We start from the raw sequence: 27,044 nt of genomic DNA, 5'->3' as shown, positions 1-27,044 counted from the left end.
GCAGACCTCTTCAGACAGCCTCTGCTTCTCCTCTTCTCTCAAAGCTGTTCTGGGTCTTTTGGCTCCTGTTGCTTCTTGCAGCTGCTGTTGAGAGGAGTCCCTGAAGGCAAACAGACCAATGTGTTTGTTGGCTTTGTACAGTATTGTTGTCTATGTGATGCACAGGTATATGCAATGTATCCATGTATAGTACAAATACTTCAGTTCCACTTAAAATGGGCAGGGATGCATAAAGTCTTTAGTGTTTAAGTTAGCCTTTGTGTCTCACATAGCCTGGATGTTCAGCACAGTATACAGTGGTGCTCATAAGCTTATGATCCCATGCTAAAGTTGACTAAAAAGAGGAATAAAAAAGAAAAGAAAATTGGTGTCCTTAAAGGTTGGATTTTCCAACTTTTTTAATTAAGTCATTAAGATCAAATTCCAAAAGATGATTTTTTTATTTTTTTATTCCTCTTTTTAGTCAGCTTTAGAATGTGTTCATACACTTATGAGCACCACTGTACAGTACACATAGTATATAAAATAAGATAGATTACACCACTGGCCATATATAATGACAATAATGTAATTTCAAACACAAATGCAGTCTCCTTTCATGCATACATTTTCAAATAAAGCTCTGCTTTGAGAAAGATCGAATGATATTGTTTAATCTTTATCTTACCTTATGGCCTGCACACTGCTTGCGAAGCTGTCGAGGGCACGTTTGATAAAGACAGCATCGATGTCCTTATTCTGTAGCTTCTGGTACGGTGGGCTGGTCAAATGAACCCAATGAACCCGTCCGGATGGCTTCAAAACATTCTATGAGGTCGTCTCGATTCTCGTAGACAGTGTTCACGACTCTGCTGTTGCTAACCTCATCGTTGTGGCGGCGGACAGCTAGCCTGTATCCCTCATCCAGTTGAGTGGCAATATTCACTCTCACCAAAGCAGACAATCTCAAACAGCTATCAATGTGGGTCTTTGACAGCTCATTTTTCTTAATCTTTTCTGAAAGATGGTGCATGTCGGTTACACCAGTCGCTGTCCAAGCGTTGCTGTCTGCCGTTCATGGTTACGTTACGTTACGTATGACGAAAGCGCGTAAGTGCAAGCCCTCAGACACCCATAGAGAATGTATTGAAAGCTCAGAAATTTGAAAAAAAAATATTTTACATTAGAGGCTATGAGAGACTTCTGGGCGATTTTCAACCTGACTGAAATCGCCCCAAAACGGGCGGGGACATTTGAAGCACGACTTTAGCCTGATTGGACATTTAGTGGCTGGCAGATCAGACGTGAACACTGAACTACTGTTGCCATGATATAATTGATTAGAAAAAAAATCCCTTCCTTTTCCCGTTTGGCAGTGCGTCGCCCATATCGCCCTATTGAACACACCGCCCATGCTACATTCCTAAAGAAAATATAGTACTATTTACTCCATACATTTTCCCTGACAATCCAAAGTACTCGTTACATTTTGAATGCTTACCAAGACAGGAAAATTGTGAAATTCACACCCTTATCAAGAGAACACATCTGGCGGACTCACTAAACACAAATATTTTTTAAATAATGTCTGAGTGTTGGAGTGTGCCCCTGGCTATCCGTACATTTTAAAAACAAGAAAATGGTGCCGTCTGCTTTGCTAAATATAAGGAATTTCAAATGATTTATACTTACTATTATTACTTTAACTTTTGATCCTGAAGTATATTTGAGCAATTATATTTACTTTTGATGCTTACGTATATTTTAAACCAAATACTTTTAGACTTTTACTCAAGTAGTATTTTACTGGGTGACTTTCACTTTTACTTGAGTAACTTTCTATTAAGGTATCTATACTTTTACTCAAGTATGACTTTTGGGTACTTTTTCCACCACTGCTAATAACATACACTACCAGTCAAAAGTTTGGACAAACCTACTCATTCAAGGGTTTTTCTTAATTTTTTACTGTTTTTTACATTGTAGAATAATAGTGAAGACATCAAACAATGAAATAAGACATATGCAATCATGTAGTAACCAAAAAAGTGTTAAACAAATCAAAATAGCCACCCTTTGCTTTGATGACAGCTTTGCACACTCTTGGCATTCTCTCAACCAGCTTCATGAGGTAGTCACCTGGAATGCATTTCAGTTAACAGGTGTGGCTTCCTGAAAATGTATTTGTGGAATTTCTTTCCTTCTTAATGCGTTTGAGCCAATCAGTTGTGTTGTGACAAGGTAGGGGGGGGGGGTATACAGAAGATAGCCCTGTTTAGTAAAAGACCAAGTCCATATTATGGGAAGAACAGCTCAAACAAGCAAAGAGAAACGACAGTCCATCATTACTTTAAGACATGAAGGTCAGTCAATACGGAAAATGTCAAGAACTTTGAAAGTTTCTTCAAGTGCAGTCGCAAAAACCATCAAGCGCTATGATGAAACTGGCTCTCATGAGAACCGCCACAGGAATGGAAGACCCAGAGTTACCTCTGCTGCAGACGATAAGTTCATTAGAGTTACCAGCCTCAGAAATTGCAGCCCAAATAAATGCTTCACAGAGTTCAAGTAACAGACACATCTCAACATCAACTGTTCAGAGGAGACTGTGTAAATCAGGCCTTCAGGTCGAATTGCTGCAACGAAACCACTTCTAAAGGACACCAATAAGAAGAAGAGACGTGCTTGGCCCAAGAAACACGAGCAATGGACATTAGACCGGTGGAAATGTGTCCTTTGGTCTGGAGTCCAAATTTGAGATTTTTGGTTCCAACCGCCGTGTCTTTGTGAGACGCGTGTGGGTGAACGGATGATCTCCGCATGTGTATTTCCCACCGTAAAGCATGGAGGAGGAGATGTGATGGTGTGAGGGTGTTTTGCTGGTGACACTGTCTGTGATTTATTTATAATTCAAGGCACACTTAACCAGCATGGCTACTACATCATTCATACTACAGTGGATGTGGTAACTAGTGACAACCCTTCAGAAAAGCAGAGTTCACTTCAGTGGTGCTGTGGGTTGGGCTGTGAGGTGCCAGGAGCATGGGCAGGTGTTGAAGGAGTGTCAGAGATCCACAGCAGCACACATGCACATTAATAACAGCTAATTAATCCACAGAACACTGATGACAGAGCAATTAGTAACGTCAACCATCGGTGTCCAAAGCCAAGCCATTATATGCCACTGGGAAGCCAACCTTTTTCTACATAGCATGGGTTAGGAGGAGAATACTTGAATCAGAATGTCTGTTAGATTTGTGGTGGTATTTGTGATCGATTCATCTGCTATTGCTTACAATTCCCGTGTAGCTCAGTTGGTAGAGCATGGCGTTTGCAACGTCAGGGTTGTGGATTCGTTTCCCACTGGGGATCAGTATGAAAAAAAAAAAATATATATATACAGTGAGGGAAAAAAGTATTTGATCCCCTGCTGATTTTATACGTTTGCCCACTGACAAAGAAATTATCAGTCTATAATTTTAATGGTAGGTTTATTTGAACAGTGAGAGACAGAATAACAACAAAAAAATCCAGAAAAACGCATGTAAAAAATGTTATAAATGATTTGCATTTTAATGAGGGAAATAAGTATTTGACCCCCTCTCAATCAGAAAGATTTCTGGCTCCCAGGTATCTTTTATACAGGTAACGAGCTGAGATTAGGAGCACACTCTTAAAGGGAGTGCTCCTAATCTCAGTTTGTTACCTGTATAAAAAGACACCTGTCCACAGAAGCAATCAATCAATCAGATTCCAAACTCTCCACCATGGCCAAGACCAAAGAGCTCTCCAAGGATGTCAGGGACAAGATTGTAGACCTACACAGGCTGAAATGGGCTACAAGACCATCGCCAAGCAGCTTGGTGAGAAGATGACAACAGTTGGTGCGATTATTCGCAAATGGAAGAAACACAAAATAACTGTCAATCTCCCTCGGCCTGGGGCTCCATGCAAGATCTCACCTTGTGGAGTTGCAATGATCATGAGAACGGTGAGGAATCAGCCCAGAACTACACAGGAGGATCTTGACAATGATCTCAAGGCAGCTGGGACCATAGTCACCAAGAAAACAATTGGTAACACACTACGCCGTGAAGGACTGAAATCCTGCAGCGCCTGCAAGGTCCCCCTGCTCAAGAAAGCACATATACAGGGCCGTCTGAAGTTTGCCAATGAACATCTGAATGATTCAGAGGAGAACTGGGTGAAAGTGTTGTGGTCAGATGAGACCAAAATCGAGCTCTTTGGCATCAACTCAACTCGCCGTGTTTGGAGGAGGAGGAATGCTGCCTATGACACCAACAACACCATCTCCACAGTCAAACATGGAGGTGGAAACATTATGCTTTGGGGGTGTTTTTCTGCTAAGGGAACAGGACAACTTCACCGCATCAAAGGGACGATGGACGGCGCCATGTACCATCAAATCTTGGGTGAGAACCTCCTTCCCTCAGCCAGGGCATTGAAAATGGGTCGTGGATGGGTATTCCAGCATGACAATGACCCAAAACACACGGCCAAGGCAACAAAGGAGTGGCTCAAGAAGAAGCACATTAAGGTCCTGGAGTGGCCTAGCCAGTCTCCAGACCTTAATCCCATAGAAAATCTGTGGAGGGAGCTGAAGGTTCGAGTTTCCAAACGTCAGGCTCGAAACCTTAATGACTTGGAGATCTGCAAAGAGGAGTGGGACAAAATCCCTCCTGAGATGTGTGCAAACCTGGTGGCCAACTACAAGAAACGTCTGACCTCTGTGATTGCCAACAAGGGTTTTGCCACCAAGTACTAAGTCATGTTTTGCAGAGGGGTCAAATACTTATTTCCCTCATTAAAATGCAAATCAATTTATAACATTTTTGACATGCGTTTTTCTGGATTTTGTTGTTGTTGTTCTGTCTCTCACTGTTCAAATAAACCTACCATTAAAATTATAGACTGATCATTTCTTTGTCAGTGGGCAAACGTACAAAATCAGCAGGGGTTCAAATACTTTTTTCCCTCACTGTATGTATGCACTCACTAACTGTAAGTCGCTCTGGATAAGAGCGCCTACTAAATGACTAAAATGTCAAATGTAAATGTAATTCGTATTATTACTGGAGAAGATACTGTATTTTTGTCCTATAATAATAATAATAATATGCCATTTAGCAGACGCTTTTATCCAAAGCGACTTACAGTCATGCGTGCATACATTTTTGTGTATGGGTGGTCCCGGGGATCGAACCCACTACCTTGGCGTTACAAGCGCCGTGCTCTACCAGCTGAGCTACAGAGGACCACGTCCTGTTGTAGTAGGATGAGGGAATATGGAAAGAAGGTAGAAACAAGGTAATGTAATAGTTGATCAAAGATGATGAATTCAATGGGGCATTAGGGAAGTATACACAATCTCTACTCGACATGGCCCATATTTGCCGTAATTCGTTTTTGAAGGGTGAGTAAGTGGGTGTAGTAGGGTCTGAAGAGTCACATCCCAGCAGTGAGTTCTGCTGCTTGCCTCTGCATCGCTCGGCACAGCTGAGAAAACGGAGTCTCATTAATCTAGTGAAGAACTGTAAATCCCCCATTAAATAGCGAAGAGACACATGGCCGCGCTGACACTCAAGGTCACACTTTAATACCCTGTGAATAAGGAGCCATTTTGAGAGTGGGGGAGGGGGGCTGGGGTGGAGAAGGTCACTGTGGCTTAGTGACGAGGTTATTATGTATATGTATAACTCATGTATAGAACATCCCTTTGTTGCTCTTTAATGGTGTGTGGGCGTCTATCCCGCCGGTGGAAGCTGATCTTGACAGCACTTGTTAATTCCTCTATTTCCATGGCCCCCGGGGGGTTTGCCTACTGCTGGAGAGGCTGATATGTAGAGTGGAGCCATTGTCCGGTGCAGGGTTTCCACTAGTTACCACAGCCACAAAGGCGAAAACATAAAAATGTATAAAAACAAGTAAATTAATGCATACAGTAAATTACATTCCAGTGGGGGGTTTTCTTCACTGAGAGCCAGAGGATACCCTTCACATGTGACAGGGGAGCGAGGGGGGAGAGCCGGGGAGGCAGCGGAATTAAAAGAGCATGTGGTTTCCAAGACAACAGTCAGTCACAGGCCAGAGAAGGAAGGGTAACACCTGAATGAAATTAACCTTGGCTCCACCACCTCTCCAACCCTGCAGCTCCCTCCCTTCACTAAGCTGTCACAGCTGGGTCTTTGTTTTAACTGCCTATCTCCTCTCCGTATTTAACCTCTATAGCTATCCCCTCAGTAAATTACCCATTTCCACGTGTGATAAATTGATACTGTAGGATTGTGTGTGCTTTGTTTTTTAATCATACTATTGTACCCGTGTTTTATAAGGTTAGAATAACAGGAATAAATGAGTGTGTCATGTCCGAGTGACTTTTGTCATGATCATGACATTCGAATGGCTCATGTTTCTTTGACATGTTTCTGTAGCTGAGTTACAGTAATGATGCTCCCTCTGGCTGAGTAGTAATTGTGTCTGTCTCCTGTCTGTCTCTGACACTCCTGTCTCTCTCTCCCTCCCTCAGAGATCTGTCTGTTGACCCGAGGCAGACGGACGGCCAGTGTGCGAGCGGACACGTACTGCCGTCTCTACTCCCTGTCTGTGGATAACTTTAATGAGGTGCTTGAGGAGTACCCCATGATGAGACGAGCCTTCGAGACTGTGGCAATCGACCGACTGGACCGGATAGGTGAGACCAGCCTACCACTGATCACTGACCAATAAATAAGCCACTGACCGATACATGATTAGCTATGGGCATAGTTGAGGCATTTTGTGTCATTCATACAATCAGCAGAACAAAAACAAACATATCTAGCAATGAAACCTATTGTAACTATGCAACTAATAATTTATCTTTGATTTCCCTCGTTTTTTTTAATGTAATATTAACATTTTATAGCTATCTAAAGGATATGACATTCGCAAGATATGATTATTATCTAAAATGACTGAGTGTGCCATACTCCCCTGGGTTTACACTAAATGTGCTCTCAGGAGGAGTGATGCTCATTTGTGAAAGTGATTGCTCAGCACACTGTCTAAACAGCTGTCTATGCTCTCGTGTGTGGGAAGGAGGGAGTTGTTTTCCCTCAGTTGCTGCTGTTACCGCCAGTGTTGCTACGCTGTCAGTCACTCAGCTATCATCGGAAAGCACCTGGTTAGTGAATTCCGAGCCCTGAGTGTAAACATATCATAACATTTTACTAAACGGAGCAGGCAAGCCCCGTTCCTCTAAGGTCAATGTGATGCTGATGTCACCCCTCGTTCAAGTGACTTCACTTCAGATGTTTACAAAACGGACCCTGCATCCGCCACCTGCCAGTTGAAGTCGGAAGTTTACATACTTAGGTTGGAGTCATTAAAACTCGTTTTTCAACCACTCCACAAATTTCTTGTTAACAAACGATAGTTTTGGCAAGTTGGTTAGGACATCTACTTTGTGCATGACACAAGTAATTTTTCCAACAATTGTTTACAGACAGATTATTTCACTTATAATTCACTGTATCACAATTCCAGTGGGTCAGAAGTTTACATACACTAAGTTGATTGTGCCATTAAACAGCTTGGGAAATTCCAGAAAATGATGTCATGGCTTTAGAAGCTTCTGATAGGCTAATTGACATCATTTGAGTCAATTGGAGGTGTACCTGTGGATGTATTTCAAGGCCTACCTTCAAACTCAGTGCATCTTTGCTTGACATCATGGGAAAATCAAAAGAAATCAGCCAAGACCTCAGAAAAAAAATTGTAGACCTCCACAAGTCTGGTTAATCCTTGGGAGCAATTTCTAAACGCCTGAAGGTACCATGTTCATCTGTACAAACAATAGTACGCAAGTATAAACACCATGGGACCACGCAGCCGTCATACCGCTCAGGAAGGAGACGCGTTCTATCTCCTCTAGATGAATGTACTTTGGTGCGAAAAGTACAAATCAATCCCAGAACAACAGCAAAGGACCTTGTGAAGATGCTGGAGGAAACAGGTACAAAAGTATCTATATCCACAGTAAAACGAGTCCTATATCGACATAACCTGAAAGGCCGCTCAGCAAGGAAGAAGCCACTGCTCCAAAACCGCCATAAAAAAGCCAGACTACGGTTTGCAACTGCACATGGGGACAAAGATCGTACTTTTGAGGGAAATGTCCTCTGGTCTGATGAAACAAAAATAGAACTGTTTGGCCATAATGACCATCGTTGTGTTTGGAGGAAAAAGGGGTTGGCTTGCAAGCCGAAGAACACCATCCCAACTGTGAAGCACGGGGGTGGTAGCATCATGCTGTGGGGGTGCTTTGCTGCAGGAGGGACTGGTGCACTTCACAAAATAGATGGCATCATGAGGAAGGAAACTTATGTGGATATATTGAAGCAACATCTCAAGACATCAGTCAGGAAGTTAAAGCTTGGTCGCAAATGGGTCTTCCAAATGGACAATGACCCCAAGCATACTTCCAAAGTTGTGGCAAAATGGCTTAAGGACAACAAAGTCATGGTATTGGAGTGGCCATCACAAAGCCCTGACCTCAATCCTATAGAAAATGTGTGGGCAGAACTGAAAAACCGTGTGCGAGCAAGGAGGCCTACAAACCTGACTCAGTTACACCAGCTTTGTCAGGAGGAATGGACCAAAATTCACCCAATTTATTGTGGGAAGCTTGTGGAAGGCTACCCAAAACGTTTGACCCAAGTTAAACAATTTAAAGGCAATGCTACCAAATACGAATTGAGTGTATGTAAACTTCTGACCCACTGGGAATGTGATGAAATAAATAAAAGCTGAAATAAATCATTCTCTCTACTATTATTCTGACATTTCACATTACTAAAATAAAGTGGGATCCTAACTGACCTAAGACAGGGAATTTTTACTAGGATTACATGTCAGGAATTGTGAAAAACTGAGTTTAAATGTATTTGGCTAAGATGTATGTAAACTTCCGACTTCAACTGTACGAGCTGTTCATTTCACACATTTGGAGGAGATTCAGGTGTCTTTGGTCTTTGATAACAGGCTAACATCTAACCTGAACAGAGCATAGGGGAACACGGGAAGAGGAATATTCTGTTAAATTTGCATGCTGTTTACCTATTTGCTAGGTTTACTGACAGCAGAAGTCTCCTGGATCAAAGGCTCAGTATTTTACAGTTGAAGTCGGAAGTTTACAAATACATTTAAACTCAGTTTTTCACAATTCCTGACATTTAATCCTAGTCAAAATTCCCTCTCTTAGGTCAGTTAGGATCACCACTTTATTTTAAGAATGTATTTATTGGTTTCAAGCAGGTCACTAATGTCAATGCCACATAAGAAGATATTTACAGTGCCTTGCAAAAGTATTCATCCCCCTTGGCGTCTTTCCTATTTTGTTGCATTACAACCTGTAATTTGGATTTCATGTAATGGACATACACAAAATAGTCCAAATTGGTGAAGTGAAATTGAAAAAATAACTTGTTTCAAAAAATTCTAAAAAATAAATAATGGAAAAGTGGTGCGTGCATATGTATTCCCCCCTCTGCTATGAAGCCCCTAAATAAGATCTGGTGCAACCAATTACCTTCAGAAGTGTCACATGATCTGTCACATGATCTCAGTATATATACACCTGTTCTGAAAGGCCCCAGAGTCTGCAACACCACTAAGCAAGGGGCACCACCAAGCAAGTGGCACCATGAAGACCAAGGAGCTCTCCAAACAGGTCGGGGACAAAGTTGTGGAGAAGTACAGATCAGGGTTGGGTTCTAAAAAAAAAAATATCAGAAACTTTGAACATCCCACAGAGCACCATTAAATCCATTATAAAAAAATTGAAAGAATATGGCACCACAACAAACCTGCCAAGAGAGGGCCGCCCACCAAAACTCAGGGACCAGGCAAGGAAGGCATTAATCAGAGAGGCAACAAAGAGACCAAAGATAATGCTGAAGGAGCTGCAAAGCTCCACAGTGGAGATTGGAGTATCTGTCCATAGGACCACTTTAAGCCGTACACTCCACAGAGCTGGGCTTTACAGAAGAGTGGCCAGAAAAAAGTCATTGCTTAAATAAAAAAATAAGCAAACAAGGCATGTGGGAGACTCCCCAAACATATGGAAGAAGCTACTCTGATCAGATGAGACTAAAATGGAGCTTTTTGGCCATCAAGGAAAACGCTATGTCTGGCGTAAACCCAACACCTCTCATCACCCCGAGAACACCACAGTGAAGCATGGTGGTGGCAGCATCATGCTGTGGGGATGTTTTTCATCGGCAGGGACTGGGAAATTGAAGGAATGATGGATGGCTAAATACAGGGAAATTCTTGAGGAAAACCTGTTTCAGTCTTCCAGAGATTTGAGACTGTGACGGAGGTTCACCTTCCAGCAGCAGGACAATGACCCTAAGCATACTGCTAAAGTAACAATTGAGTGGTTTAAGGGGAAACATTCAAATGTCTTGGAATGGCCTAGTCAAAGCCCAGACCTCAATCCAATTGAGAATATGTGGTATGACTTAAAGATTGCTGTACACCAGCGGAACCCATCCAACTTGAAGGAGCTGGAGCAGTTTTGCCTTGAAGAATGGGAAAAAACCCAGTGGCTATATGTGCCAAGTGTATACATTTACATTTTCGTCATTTAGCAGACGCTCTTATCCAGAGCACCATGGTCTTGTAGCAGATGCGGGCTTCAACTGGAAGCCAGTGGAGTGTGCGGAGGAGCGGGGTGACGTGAGAGAACTTGGGAAGGTTGAACACCAGATGGGCTGCAGCGTTCTGGATGAGTTGTAGGGGTTTAATGGCACAGGCAGGGAGCCCAGCCAACAGCGAGTTGCAGTAATGCAGACGGGAGATGACAAGTGCCTGGATTAGGGCCTGTGCCGCTTCCTGTGTAAGGTAGGGTCGTACTCTGCGAATGTTGTAGAGCATGAACCTACAGGATCGGGTCACCGTTTTGGAGAGAAAAGAAAGAAGGGATACTGGTCTGTAGTTGTTGACATCGGAGGGATCGAGTGTAGGTTTTTTGAGAAGGTGTGCAACTCTCGCTCTCTTGAAGACGGAAGGGACATAGCCAGGGGCAAGGATGAGTTGATGAGCGAGGTGAGGTAAGGGAGAAGGTCTCCGGAAATGGTCTGGAGAAGAGAGGAGGGGATAGGGTCAAGCGGGCAGGTTGTTGGGCGGCTGGCCGTCGCAAGATTTCATCTGGAGAGAGAGAATGGAGAAAGAAGTCAAAGCATAGGGTATGGCAGTGTGAGCAGGACCAGCGGTGTCATTTGACTTAATAAATGAGGATCGGATGTCGTCAACCTTCTTTTCAAAATAGTTGACGAAGTCATCCACAGAGAGGGAGGAGGGAGGATTCAGCAGGGAGGAGAAGGTGGCAAAGAGCTTCCTAGGGTTAGAGGCAGAGGCTTGAAATTTAGAGTGGTATAAAGTGGCTTTAGCAGCAGAAACAGAGGAAGAAAATGTAGAGAGGAGGGAGTGAAAAGATGACAGGTCGGCAGGGAGTCTAGTTTTCCTCCATTTTCTGTGAGCTCGCAATGAGTTGTCAAGCCACGGAGCAGGAGTGGACGACCGAGCCGGCCGGGAGAATAGGGGACATAGAGAGTCAAAAGATGCAGAAAGGGAGGAGAGGAGGGTTGAGGAGGCAGAATCAGGAGATTGGAGGGAGGATTGAGCAGAGGGAAGTGATGATAGGATGGAAGAGGAGAGAGTAGCGGGAGAGAGAGAGCGAAGGTCGCGACGGCGCATTACCATCTGAGTAGGGGCAGAGTGAGTAGTGTTGGAGGAGAGCGAGAGAGAAAAGGATACAAAGTAGTGGTCGGAGACTTGGAGGGGAGTTGCAGTGAGATTAGTAGAAGAACAGCATCTAATAAAGATGAGGTCAAGCGTATTGCCTGCCTTGTGAGTAGGGGGAGACGGTGAGAGGGTGAGGTCAAAAGAGGAGAGGAGTGGAAAGAAGGAGGCAGAGAGAAATGAGTCAAAGGTAGACGTAGGGAGGTTAAAGTCACCCAGAACTGTGAGGGGTGAGCCATCCTCAGGAAAGGAACTTATCAAGGCGTCAAGCTCATTGATGAACTCTCCAAGGGAACCTGGAGGGCGATACATTTTAAGGATGTTAAGCTTAAATGGGCTAGTGATTGTGACAGCATGGAATTCAAATGAGGAGATAGACAGATGGGTCAGAGGAGAAAGAGAGAATGTCCACTTGGGAGAGATGAGGATTCCTGTGCCACCGCCCCGCTGACCAGATGCTCTCGGGGTATGCGAGAACACATGGTCAGACGAGGAGAGAGCAGTAGGAGTAGCAGTGTTTTCTGTGGTAATCCATGTTTCCGTCAGCGCCAAGAAGTCGAGGGACTGGAGGGTAGCATAGGCTGAGATTAACTCTGCCTTGTTGGCTGCAGAAAGGCAGTTCCAGAGGCTGCCGGAGAACTGGAACTCCACGTGGGCCGTGCGTGCAGGGACCACCAGGTTAGAGAGGCAGCAGCCACGCGGTGTGAGGCGTTTGTATGGCCTGTGCGGAGAGGAGAGAACAGGGATAGACAGACACATAGTTGACAGGCTACAGAAAAGGCTACACTAATGCAAAGGAGATCGGAATGAAATTAACTAAACATCTGGGGAAACGAGGCCTCCCTCACTAACCTTTCACTGAAACACTCAAATACAACTCTTCCAACTTCCACTTTAGAAATTATAATTGCTGTAATCTACAGTAGTTCAATGTTTCCAGGAATAGACTAACTTAGTTTATTCAGCTAGCTAACTTGGTACAGTATTATTCTGTGAAAACCGCCCAGGGCACCGTATCCTATGACGCCATAACTAACTAGCATGCTAGCATCCAATAACACACGGTTTAGCACCAATACTTGGTTACAACAAACTACCAATGGATCATTCATGTCCGTGTCTAGTTCCTTTCATAACGCAGAAGTAATTAAACGTTGGCTAGCTAGCACAAAGTCAGTCATGCTAGCTACACAAATGGACTACACATCTCGAATGTGCAGAAAGTGAAGCTTACGTTGCAAAATTCTCATTGACTAAAATGATACAGTACTGCTAGCTGGTAATGTTGGCTAGCTAGCAGTGGCTGTGGTGTTGACTGTTTGAAAATGTAGCTGGATAGCTAACCTCGATAGTTTCTCTATACTACACCTTTGTCTTTGATACCAAGACAACTATGTAGCTAGCTAACTTTACACTAATCAAATCGTTCCGTTGAAATGTATTTAGTTGCTACAGTACTGCTAGCTGGTATAGTTGGCCAGCTAGCAGTGGCTGCGGTGTTGCTACCCGCTAGCTAGCTAGCTTTAATGGTCCAGGTAGTGGGTTAGCTAGCTAGCCTCGTGCTTCACCGGGCTCATCCGAATACACTACAATACTTACCTACAATAACTACCTACAATAACTACCTAGATAAACTACCTACAATACCTAACTACAATACCTACCTACAATCTAAATGCATGGTTTAAGCTTTACTCGACACATACAGTGGGGAGAACAAGTATTTGATACACTGCCGATTTTGCAGGTTTTCCTACTTACAAAGCATGTAGAGGTCTGTAATTTTTATCATAGGTACACTTCAACTGCGAGAGATGGAATCTAAAACAAAAATCAAGAAAATCACATTGTATGATTTTTAAGTAATTAATTTGCATTTTATTGCATGACATAAGTATTTGATACATCAGAAAAGCATAACTTAATATTTGGTACAGAAACCTTTGTTTGCAATTACAGAGATCATACGTTTCCTGTAGGTCTTGACCAGGTTTGCACACAGTGCAGCAGGGATTTTGGCCCACTCCTCCATACAGACCTTCTCCAGATCCTTCAGGTTTTGGAGCTGTCGCTGGGCAATACGGACTTTCAGCTCCCTCCAAAGATGTTCTATTGGGTTCAGTTCTGGAGACTGGCTAGGCCACTCCAGGACCTTGAGATGCTTCTTACGGAGCCACTCCTTAGTTGCCCTGGCTGTGTGTTTCGGGTCGTTGTCATGCTGGAAGACCCAGCCACGACCCATCTTCAATGCTCTTACTGAGGGAAGGAGGTTGTTGGCCAAGATCTCGCGATACATGGCCCCATCCATCCTCCCCTCAATACGGTGCAGTCGTCCTGTCCCCTTTGCAGAAAAGCATCCCCAAAGAATGATGTTTCCACCTCCATGCTTCACGGTTGGGATGGTGTTCTTGGGGTTGTACTCATCCTTCTACTTCCTCCAAACACGGCGAGTGGAGTTTAGACCAAAAAGCTATATTTTTGACTCATCAGACCACATGACCTTCTCCCATTCCTCCTCTGGATCATCCAGATGGTCATTGGCAAACTTCAGACGGGCCTGGACATGCGCTGGCTTGAGCAGGGGGACCTTGCGTGCGCTGCAGGATTTTAATCCATGACGGCGTAGTGTGTTACTAATGGTTTTCTTTGAGACTGTGGTCCCAGCTCTCTTCAGGTCATTGACCAGGTCCTGCCGTGTAGTTCTGGGCTGATCCCTCACCTTCCTCATGATCATTGATGCCCCACGAGGTGAGATCTTGCATGGAGCCCCAGACCGAGGGTGATTGACCGTCATCTTGAACTTCTTCCATTTTCTAATAATTGCGCCAACAGTTGTTGCCTTCTCACCAAGCTGCTTGCCTATTGTCCTGTAGCCCATCCCAGCCTTGTGCAGGTCTACAATTTTATCCCTGATGTCCTTACACAGCTCTCTGGTCTTGGCCATTGTGGAGAGGTTGGAGTCTGTTTGATTGAGTGTGTGGACAGGTGTCTTTTATACAAGTAACGAGTTCAAACAGGTGCAGTTAATACAGGTAATGAGTGGAGAACAGGAGGGCTTCTTAAAGAAAAACTAACAGGTCTGTGAGAGCCGGAATTCTTACTGGTTGGTAGGTGATCAAATACTTATGTCATGCAATAAAATGCAAATTAATTACTTAAAAATCATACAATGTGATTTTCTGGATTTTTGTTTTAGATTCCGTCTCTCACAGTTGAAGTGTACCTATGATAAAAAATTACAGACCTCTACATGCTTTGTAAGTAGGAAAACCTGCAAAATCGGCAGTGTATCAAATACTTGTTCTCCCCACTGTATGTTAATACCACAGGAGTCCTCTTACATTTGGGAACTTTACAGTGATCAAACAACCATGAAAAGGCAGGCTCTCTCTCTCCCTCAGTTATGCACATTAACAACATCAAAACATTATGCTAGCCAGAGCAAGATGTGCTAAAATCTAACGAAGGAACATTAGATAAACCTTCTCAAACTTTTTCAACTAGTTGGCTGTCAAAATTGCACTGATAAATGATAGGGAATTGTAGCCTACTCGTCCTTCTGCAGCTTGCCTGCACCCAAGCTAACTGGCTAAAGTTGGCTAGCTTGCTAGCTAGCTACTTCCAGACACAAATGAGAAAACACCTCACTCTGACCATTTTACTCACTGTAGCAGAGCTGGGTAGGCTGTTTACATGTTATCTAGAGCATTCGTGACTAACTATTACTTTTTTGCCCAACTTTACTGTCACCAGTCATCAGCGGGTGTTGCACGTTCGTAAATTCATCACTTATTCTACGCTCTGGAACACTCAGACGAGAGTGCTCTGAAATCGGAGTAGATAGCCAGAGTGAATTTGCGAACGCAAGAGATATACTAACTGGATAACAGTCGTTCAAGTTCTTGCTAGCTAACTAAATGACACCTGCATCTCTAGCTGTGTATAGCCACAGAAAAATGATATGAGGGGAAAAAGTCAGTCACTGACCCACTCCAATGACATGACATGACATCCTCCTAGCAGATAGCTATCTAGCTAATGTTAGGCTCCGTGTTTTTTTAGCTCGCTACATAAATAGATACGCTAGCCTATTAGCCACGTTATGACTGACTAGTTTGAATGTATTTACATTCCCAGCCTTACATCCGTCAGTTTTTGTCCAAAATATCTAGTCATTGAAACTGAAACAGTGCATCTCGAATTGAGGCAGCAAACAATGTACCAGGCCAGCTTTGATTTACAACCTGATAGCAATATTTATTGGACTACCAAGAAATGAATTGGTGAATTATATTAATCATGCATTGAACTGCATACATCTATTCTGCCAACAATGCCTTAGTGTATGTCATGGAATGTTGAGTCAAATAGAACCTATTTTTAAAACATAAAGTAGATTTTGTAGCATAAACTGGGAATTGTATATTTTTGACTGATATTATGATTGTCTGTTTGTTTCATATCGCAAAGTAGTTAAAATGCTGTCATTTCCACTTTAAAGAACAGATTAAATATGTACCATGAACGTTCTTGCAACATCAGGTGAATGTTTTTTGCACCCTAAAAGAAACATTGCAGAATCATCCACACAACCTAATGAAACATTTTGGGTACCTTTAAAGAACAGGAAAAATGTGTTCTGGGAATGTTCTTGTAACATCATCAGCAGAATGTTTTTTGCACCCTAAAAGAAACATTGTTGAATCATCCACACAACTAGACAGTTTTTGTGTTTTGTGTATGTATCGTTTGTGATGTCCCCACAATGTTCTCAACAGACTGTTCCCACAATCTAATGAAACATTCTGGAAAACCTTTAAAGAATAGATTAAATGTGTTCTAGGAAAGTTTTTGCAACATCAGACGAATGTTTTATACAAACATTCTATAATCATCAGGACGACTGGACACTTTTTGTGTTATGAGAACATTTGCCGGACCTAACGAATGTTCAGGGAACTTTCACGGAACCAATTTTGGCTTGCTGGGAGTAGACTGGACTCACTGAACTCTATCCTGACCCTAAAGACTCATCATGCAATTAGCCTTTTTGACTTGACGTGTAGGCTATTGTACAGAGCAGCCACCCACTCTGCTGTGAACTGGACTAAGTTGTATCATACCAGCTAGTTATGCAGCTTGAATGAGAGAGGGACTGAGTTAATGTTCCTGTCAGACTGTACTGTGTGTCCCATCTCCTCCCAGTCCCTCAGACTATCTCATGTACCAGTTGGAGCCCAATGTTGATGTTTTTATGTGGGTGTTGCGCTATAGAGATGGACAAGTTGAAAATCCCCTGCTGATGGGAAAAACAAAGCGTAAAGATGCAACTCAGAAACATGAGAGGGGGGCGGAAGTAATAATCAGATATGTTTTTTATGTGTTCAATTAGAAATGTTTTGAAAGCTGGGGAGATGAGAGAGATGGATCTGGGATCTCACTGGCTGCCTGTGTGAGCTCCGTGAAGGAAGCAATTTCAGCTGCAAATTGGTTTCTCCCCCAGCATCACCACCAACCCAGACCCACACAGACACCACAAACACACACGCACGCAAGCATGCACACACACACACAGAAACGCACGCACACACACAAACACACACTCATGCCATAGGCACGTGTTCCTCCTCCTCACGTCTGCTCTGGTTGACTCTGCAAAAACACTGGCCACCCATCCTCACAGCAAAATATCTGTGTGTGTGTGTGTTTGTTTGTGTGTGTGTGTGTGTGTGTGTGTGTGTTTACAATTCAGCTGGGGGGAATACACACAACACAAACACACACGAGTAAAAACATCTACAGTGAACTCACTGACACACATACTGATGCTTGAGCGTCTCTTCCGTTGTCAGTGCAAAATTACCGTCTGTGAATTCAATTACAGACAAACCTCCAGATAGGCAGGCTGAAACAATGTATAAATACATGTCTGTCCTGCTTCCAGCTTCCCCAGACTCTGTTCTGCTATGCCAGCAACTGCTCTAATACCAACTAATCGGGGGGGAGAATTATATTACTGTAGGGCACTATCAGGAGTATTCATTGAACCATTTGGCTATGACTTTGTATAACATATTGATTGTGCTGATTCTACAGAGGAACAGTGTCTGCTCAGTCTCATCTTTCCTCTCCTTTCTCTCCTCCTCAGGGAAGAAGAACTCCATCCTAATGCACAAGGTTCAGCATGACCTCAATTCGGGCTTCTTCAACAACCGGGAGAACGAGATGATCCAGGAGATTGTGAAATATGACCGTGAGATGGTGCAGCAGGTGGACCTGCAGAGGCCCCGTGCCATGTCCATGTCCAACCCACCCACACATGGTGGCATCTTCACCCCCCCTGGCCCTCCCCAGAGCTCAGCCATCGCCACACTCCAGCAGGCTGTAGCCATGAGCTTCTGTCCCCCCATGGTAGGCCCTCTGGCAGGGGCTGGGGCCCTGCAGTCCCCCCGGATGGTGCGGAGGTTCCAGGTGATGCAGAGCGTATCCAGCCCAGTGCCAGCCTCCCCTCCCCCCCAGACCCAGCAGACCATGCATCCCCAGCTGCACGCCAGTGGTGCATTCGCCACGGCCCTCTCCAGCCCCCCCATCCAGAGCCCCCTAACTGCTGGGGGACGGACATTCCAGTACAGCCCCTCTTCTGGCTCCCAGCTCTCCCTGGTCCAGAAAGTCATGCCCAGCCCCACACACAGGCCCAACACCCATAACAGCACCCGGTCTCTGCACATGGGCAGTCTGAGTCAGGACGCCAGGGCACTGTCCGCCTCTCAGCCCTCCCTGCCCCAGGGAGGGGCTCAGCCCGTGGCCCCCTGCCCATCACAGTCCATCCGTGTCTCCTCCACCTGCATCGGGCCCCCTCATACCCACTCGGGCCCTGCAGGGGTCAGGAGCGCTGTGACTCTTAGGATGGTGCTTCCCCACCAGATGTCTGTGGGGGCGTTACCTCTAGCCTCCCTCCCGGGGACTGTTACATCTCTGGGGATGGGCATGGGGGTGGAAATGGGGGTGGGCATTGGGGTGGGCATGGGAGCAGGCATGGGGGCAGGCTTGGCGCCAGCCCTGCCAGACTCAGGATTACCCAGGAAGGACTCTATAGCCAGCCTCCCTGAGACAGACCGTGTCAGATCGAGGCTCTCTTCCAATTTGTGACCTTTATTAGATTTCTGCAGAGCCAGGGCTTTTTGGTTGTGGGAACTCTAAGGGTTTCTTCCTTCTAACCTATAATTCTCTCTCTCCCTGTCACGCGGGGCTAAATCTGACTATAAGAATGTATGCTGTGTGACTGCTGATGACAGGGGGAGAGAGACAGGAGCTGATAGAAAATGTATGACTAACAATATAAAGTCTGTATACAGAGTTATTATCAGAGGTGGGATGTTTCTACTCCATCCACAGACAGATACCGACTGTACGTAGAGGTATCACCTTCTCCCCACATCTCTTCTCCTTTATTTGCCATGTTTACTGTAACCGTATTCAACATACATAGCATCTGTCACCCACTATCTATATAGTCCAAACAATACAAACTGGCTGGGACAAGAAGAAAATCTGGGACCTACTTCAGATGACAACGATGACGTCCACACTTTGCAGAGGTGTTCTGGGATTTCCTCTTTTCTCTATGGACCGGCTTTAACACAAGTTCTACTCATGCCACTGTAATATTGTTTCAGAAAACAAGAAAATGCTAAATGTTTATTTTTTTTCACACAACATCTTAAATGAATGCATTCAAAGGCTATAAAGAGAATTGTTTGACATTTTTATTTTTTTCCCAGACCATAGTTGGGCTTCTACAAACACAATAGGGCCTGGGATTAATAATATATTACTGAAGAAAAGAAAACTATGATTGCAACATTTGAAGCCAAGTCCTTAGTCCATAAGAGTGTGTATGGGTATAAGTGTGACTATGAGAGATCTTCATAAGGAATGAATATTTATATAATATATTACTCATCCCCCTCTCTCAAATGGTCTTTGCAGAAGATGGTGTAGGTATATTTCCTTTTTTTGCCATGGAATCTACAGTATAATACATGACATAGGCTTACATTCCATTCTGGCTTTACCTTTTCAAAACACTACAGCTTGGGATCAAGTGATACAGTTTCAACCAGGTCATCTGTCCCATATGATGATGCATATGCATGTTGATATGAGTCACATAAATATAGCAACATACTGTATTTCAATAAATATGGAATTGGAATTGCATATCAGGTTATTTGCATAGCTAAAGTTTAGAATAGGTAGTTCATAGTTTGCTTTCTTTAAAAGATATCCAAGATAATAGTCTGGCTGAAGTTCTAAATGCACTGTGCAGCGTAATTGATGACGCTAATATCCAGACAGCATGTCCAGACAGAGATGTCCAGACATGCCCCGTGGTTAGATTGCATACATAATTCCATTGAATAAATACATTAAAATGTTTTATTGATAAGTTTCATCTCATCTGTATTGTCCATCCATTATAATACTTTTTTAGATTAATTGAAATTCTAAACAAATCTATTTTATTTTCCCTTTCCACTCAAACTCATACAGTAATATAGCATCTCATTAAGGTAGACTGGGTGTGCAATGTACAGTGGGGGAAAAAGTATTTAGTCAGCCACCAATTGTGCAAGTTCTCCCACTTAAAAAGATGAGAGAGGCCTGTAATTTTCATCATAGGTACACGTCAACTATGACAGACAAACTGAGCATTTTTTTTCCAGAAAATCACATTGTAGGATTTTTAATGAATTTATTTGCAAATTATGGTGGAAAATAAGTATTTGGTCACCTACAAACAAGCAAGATTTCTGGCTCTCACAGACCTGTAACTTCTTCTTTAAGAGGCTCCTCTGTCCTCCACTCGTTACCTGTATTAATGGCACCTGTTTGAACTTGTTATCAGTATAAAAGACACCTGTCCACAACCTCAAACAGTCACACTCCAAACTCCACTATGGCCAAGACCAAAGAGCTGTCAAAGGACACCAGAAACAAAATTGTAGACCTGCACCAGGCTGGGAAGACTGAATCTGCAATAGGTAAGCAGCTTGGTTTGAAGAAATCAACTGTGGGAGCAATTATTAGGAAATGGAAGACATACAAGACCACTGATAATCTCCCTCGATCTGGGGCTCCACGCAAGATCTCACCCCGTGGGGTCAAAATGATCACAAGAACGGTGAGCAAAAATCCCAGAACCACACGGGGGGACCTAGTGAATGACCTGCAGAGAGCTGGGACCAAAGTAACAAAGCCTACCATCAGTAACACACTACGCCGCCAGGGACTCAAATCCTGCAGTGCCAGACGTGTCCCCCTGCTTAAGCCAGTACATGTCCAGGCCCGTATGAAGTTTGCTAGAGTGCATTTGGATGATCCAGAAGAGGATTGGGAGAATGTCATATGGTCAGATGAAACCAAAATATAACTTTTTGGTAAAAACTCAACTCGTCGTGTTTGGAGGACAAAGAATGCTGAGTTGCATCCAAAGAACACCATACCTACTGTGAAGCATGGGGGTGGAAACATCATGCTTTGGGGCTGTTTTTCTGCAAAGGGACCAGGACGACTGATCTGTGTAAAGGAAAGAATGAATGGGGCCATGTATCGTGAGATTTTGAGTGAAAACCTCCTTCCATCAGCAAGGGCATTGAAGATGAAACGTGGCTGGGTCTTTCAGCATGACAATGATCCCAAACACACCACCCGGGCAACGAAGGAGTGGCTTCGTAAGAAGCATTTCAAGGTCCTGGAGTGGCCTAGCCAGTCTCCAGATCTCAACCCTATAGAAAATCTTTGGAGGGAGATAGCCCCAAAACATCACTGCTCTAGAGGAGATCTGCATGGAGGAATGGGCCAAAATACCTGCAACAGTGTGTGAAAACCTTGTGAAGACTTACAGAAAACGTTTGACCTGTGTCATTGCCAACAAAGGGTATATAACAAAGTATTGAGAAACTTTTGTTATTGACCAAATACTTATTTTCCACCATAATTTGCAAATAAATTCATTAAAAATCCTACAATGTGATTTTCTGGAAAAATTCTCATTTTGTCTGTCATAGTTGACGTGTACCTATGATGAAAATTACAGGCCTCTCTCATCTTTTTAAGTGGGAGAACTTGCACAATTGGTGGCTGACTAAATACTTTTTTCCCCACTGTACATAATGCTTCTGCAATGCTCCCATCTAAATGCTCCCATTCTATTCTAATCTGCAGCAAGGGCAGTGCGGACATTTTGGAGGCTGCATTGTGATGTGTTTCCTACCACAAGTGATGCCACTGAATGTGTTTATCGGCCTGAGCGGCCTCCACTGATTAGTGTCCAAAAGCATTAGAGGAAGAGGCTTCCAAAGCCCCAATATCCAATATATCTGCAGCTCAACCCCCCCACCCCACTCCCCCTCCCACCCACCCCACCCCGCCATTGCTATGTAATGAGAGAGAAGATTGGACACCCTCAGGCCCCATTTATTTTTGACTGTTATTACTTTCGTCATGAGTTTTACTGTATCATTCACCTTGAGGGTGGTGAAAGACAGTACTACAAGGTTGTGGGGTAGGAAATAATTTGTTGCTGGAAATGATGCCCAGTGAAACTTCTTTGGGAACTTTCATGTGTTTTAAGGTGAGGTACAGTGCCTTCAGAAAGTATTCACACCCCTTGACTTATTCCACATTTAGTTGTGTTACAGCCTGAATTCAAAACAGATTTAATACAGTAGATTGTTTTCTCCCCCTTCTACACACAATACCCCATAATGACAAAGTAAAAACATGTTTTCAGAAATGTTAGCAAATTTATTGAAAATGAAATACGGAAATATCTCATTTACATAAGTATTCACACCCCTGAGTCAGTCAATACTTTATAGAAGCACCTTTGGCAGCGATTACAGCTGTGAGTCTGTCTGGGTAAATCTCTATGAGCTTTCCACACCTGGATTGTGCAACATTTACCCATTATTATTTTCAAAATTCTTCAAGCTCTGTCAAATTGGTTGTTGATCATTGCTAGATAATCATTTTCAGGTCTTGCCATAGATTTTCAAGTAGATCTAAGTCAAAACTGTAATTCGGCCTCAGGAATATTCCCTGTCTTCTTAGTAAGCAACTCCAGTGTAGATTTGGCCTTGTGTTTAAGGTTATTGTCCTGCTGAAAGGTGAATTCCTCTCCCAGTGTCTGGTGGAAAGCAAACTGAACCAGGCTTTCCTCTACAATTTTGCCCTATGCTTAGCTCCATTCCGTTTCTTTTTTATCCTGAAAAACTCCACAGTCCTTAATGATTACAAGCATACCCATAACATGGAGAGTGGTACTCAGTAATGTGCTGTAATGGATTTGCCCCAAACATAACACTTTGTATTGTGTGTAGGCCAGTGAGACATTTTTTCATTTAAAATTCAGGCTGTAACACAACAAGATGTGGAAAAGGTCAAGGGGTGTGAATACTTTCTGAAGGCACTGTAGATTGTTTTAATGGCTGAATTCTGGCCAGACTATTTGACTAGCAATAAATGAGGAACTTTTACAAAATATCTATGAATACAATTCCATAAGATGTTGTTGAATGTTGAAATGCTGATTGTTTGTTTTTGGGAAACGTTTCTTAAATGTACAGTACCAGTCAAAAGTTTGGACACACCTACTCATTCCAGGGTTTTTCTTTATTTTTACTATTTTCTACATTGTAGAATAATAGTGAAGACATCAAAACTATGAAATAACACAAATGGAATCATGTAGTAACCAAAAAAGTGTTAAACAAATCAAAATATATTTTTTATTTGAGATGCTTCAAATAGCCACCCTTTGCCTTGGTGACAGCTTTGCACACTCTTGGCATACCAGTTATCCTCTCCAATAGCTAATATTGCTGTCATGTGTTTAGCCTTTTCCCAACATCTTTCTTGGGATGTTTCCTTGCCAAATTGTGAATTTAATGGTAACTTGAATAAATATATGAAGCAATAACAAGTGGAATAAGAAAGAGTTCTTGATGTTTTTGTTTACATTTCCAGGGAGAGACTTTGAAATAACTTTAAGCCCTGAGACTTACAGTAGATTAACTGTACATATGGGTCATATTCTATAACAATTAGTAGATTTTTAGTTCTATTCAGAGGAACTGAAATTATTAAACTTGTGGCACTGTTTTATTCAACTCTATACACAGCAGAAACTCTATCAGGAATTTGAATGAGATATGCATATTTGCTTGTTTATTTTTGAAAGCATCAAGTGATTTTTCCAGTAAAATACAACAATTCTTACATGAAATATCTGTAAATACTATCTTCAGGGCATTGTTGTCTCTTAGCTTTGCAAATCTTCCTGACCACTTCTCCTAAGTATCCTCAAACTAATGACCAAGTTAGCCCTTGACTCCTGACTCTGGTGTAGACATTTTCTCACTGTCAGACTTCAGAGAAAGTTTAAAAAGGTCACCCCTGTGCCAAGTTAGGCATCTGTGTTTGTCACAGACTCTGCAGCATCTGTGTTCTCCAAATAGTTTTTTACCCCACCCCCATATTACCCCCTGTCCAAATAAAGTGTACTTTATAGGAACTGTGATTGTTTGAAAAATGGCTTCAGCCCAATGTGGTAACTTATGGAGACGCCGATGTACAGTGCATTCGGAAAGTTTTCAGACCCCTTGACTTTTTCCACATTTTGTTACGTTACAGCCTTATTCTAAAATAATGTTTCTCAATCTATACACAATACCCCATAATGACAAAGACAAAACAGGTTTTTAGACATTTTTGCAAAACTCTTAAAGGGAGTGCTCCACAGAAGCAATCAATCAATCAGATTCCAAACTCTCCACCATGGCCAAGACCAAAGAGCTCTCCAAGGATGTCAGGGACAAGATTGTAGACCTACACAAGGTTGGAATGGGCTACAAGACCATCGCCAAGTAGCTTGGTGAGAAGGTGACAACAGTTGGTGCGATTATTCGCAAATGGAAGAAACACAAAAGACCTGTCAATCTCCCTCGGCCTGGGGCTCCATGCAAGTCTCACCTTGTGGAGTTGCAATGATCATGAGAACGGTGAGGAATCAGCCCAGAACTACACGGGAGGATCTTATCAATGATCTCAAGGCAGCTGGGACCATAGTCACCAAGAAAACAATTGGTAACACACTACGCCGTGAAGGACTGAAATCCTGCAGCGCCCGCAAGGTCCCTCTGCTCAAGAAAGCACATATACAGTGCCATCTGAAGTTTGCCAATGAACATCTGAATGATTCAGAGGAGAACTGGGTGAAAGTGTTGTGGTCAGATGAGACCAAAATCGAGCTCTTTGGCATCAACTCAACTCGCCGTGTTTGGAGGAGGAAGAATGCTGCCTATGACCCCAAGAACACCATCCCCACCGTCAAACATGGAGGTGGAAACATTATGCTTTGGGGGTGTTTTTCTGCTAAGGGGACAGGATAACTTCACTGCATCAAAGGGATGATGGGCGGGGCCATGTACCGTCAAATCTTGGATGAGAACCTCCTTCCCTCAGCCAGGGCATTGAAAATGGGTCGTGGATGGGTATTCCAGCATGACAATGACCCAAAACACACGGCCAATGCAACAAAGGAGTGGCTCAAAAAGAAGCACATTAAGGTCCTGGAGTGGCCTAGCCAGTCTCCAGACCTTAATCCCATAGAAAATCTGTGGAGGGAGCTGAAGGTTCGAGTTGCCAAACGTCAGCCTCGAAACCTTAATGACTTGGAGAAGATCTGCAAAGAGGAGTGGGACAAAATCCCTCCTGAGATGTGTGCAAACCTGGTGGCCAACTACAAGAAACGTCTGACCTCTGTGATTGCCAACAAGGGTTTTGCCACCAAGTACTAAGTCATGTTTTGCAGAGGGGTCAAATACTTATTTCCTCATTAAAATGAAAATAAATGTATAACATTTTTGACATGCGTTTTTCTGGATTTTTTTTGTTGTTATTCTGTCTCTCACTGTTCAAATAAACCTACCATTAAAATTATAGACTGATCATGTCTTTGTCAGTGGGCAAACGTACAAAATCAGCAGGGGATCAAATACCTTTTTCCCTCACTGTATATATATACATTTGCTAAAAATAAAAATACAACTGTTTTTGCTTTGACATTATGGGGCATTGTGTGTAGATTGATGAAGGGGAAAAAATAGTTAATCAATTTTAGAATAAGGCTGTAAAAACAAAATGTGGAAAAAGTCAAGGGGTCTGAATACTTTCCGAATGCACTGTATTACTGGCTGTTTTTTCTATGTTGCTGAGTAAGTAATTGTGGAGAAAGAGCATGTAAAGCTGGGAGATGAATCAGGCAGAACTTGGATTAGAGAAGGATGACACAGAGATGTAATGCTCACAAATGAAATATTCAAATAGCGTCTCCGGGGAGAGAGGTAATTTTGAAGAGTGGTCAGGTCATGGTGAAGAGAGAGTGTTTGGAGCGAGTGTTGCGTGAGCTGACATTTTCAGGCTTTGTAGTCTACCTCACACACTCAATTCTAGAGGAGTTGTCACACTAACCTCAAGAGGAGCTATTAACTCACAATTAGACAGACATCCTGACTGGGGCCAGAACTTCTACAAACACAATAGGGCTTAATTCTAATTTGAGATACAAACTTGAATTTTAACTGAAATCCCTTTGACATCACTGCGTGGTGGGGGCCAGACCTGGGTTCAAATACATGCTTATTTAAGTATTTGTATTTTAAATACTTATTTTCTGTGTATTTTAGTGTTTCAAATAATTTGGCTAAATCAACTATTTCTATTTGAAGTATTTTAAAGTATTTTCAAATAATTTCCTATAAATACAATTTGAAACTATTTTCAAATACTTATTTCCAAATACATTTCAAATACCCCTAGAACCAAGCAGACCTGGGTTCAAATGCATGTATTTTAATATTTGTGTTTGAAAATACACTTGTCTGTGTATTTGAGAAATTTCAAATACATGCCAATATTTCCCAAGTGTATTTCCAAATACATTTCCAAATATTCAACTACTTGTAATTTCAAAGAAAGTATATCTAAATACTTACTTTAAAATGTATGTGAAACTAATTGAAATACCTGCCTGTGGAATAATCACTCCACCAAATCAAATACATGATCAGTTATTCATTTCAGTTTAACTTTGTGTTCAAGTATTGCCATATAGCACAAATATTTGAGACATTTATTTGGACAGAATCTATTTTTTCTTGGTTTATTACCGATATCCTAAACTGTAAGCAACAAGA

The 27,044-nt window shown here is 42.8% G+C and overlaps 1 pseudogene across 1 annotated transcript in view; it reads left to right on the top strand.

The window, feature by feature from the left end:
- LOC311137160 (potassium/sodium hyperpolarization-activated cyclic nucleotide-gated channel 2-like) overlaps positions 1–18,933 on the top strand; it is a 124,488-nt pseudogene extending 105,555 nt beyond the window's left edge. The window contains exons 7-8 of the transcript in view: positions 6,527–6,691; positions 17,933–18,933. The product of the transcript in view is annotated as a potassium/sodium hyperpolarization-activated cyclic nucleotide-gated channel 2-like (transcript). The remainder of the gene's footprint in view (positions 1–6,526; positions 6,692–17,932) is intronic.
- Positions 18,934–27,044: the final 8,111 nt, after the last annotated feature.

The sequence above is a fragment of the Coregonus lavaretus genome (assembly GCF_964263955.1).
Source record: "Coregonus lavaretus genome assembly, chromosome: 11".
Classification (NCBI taxonomy): Eukaryota; Metazoa; Chordata; class Actinopteri; order Salmoniformes; family Salmonidae; genus Coregonus; species Coregonus lavaretus.
The sequence above is the reverse complement of the archived record's forward strand: the minus strand, read 5'-3'. Positions and strand labels throughout refer to the sequence as shown.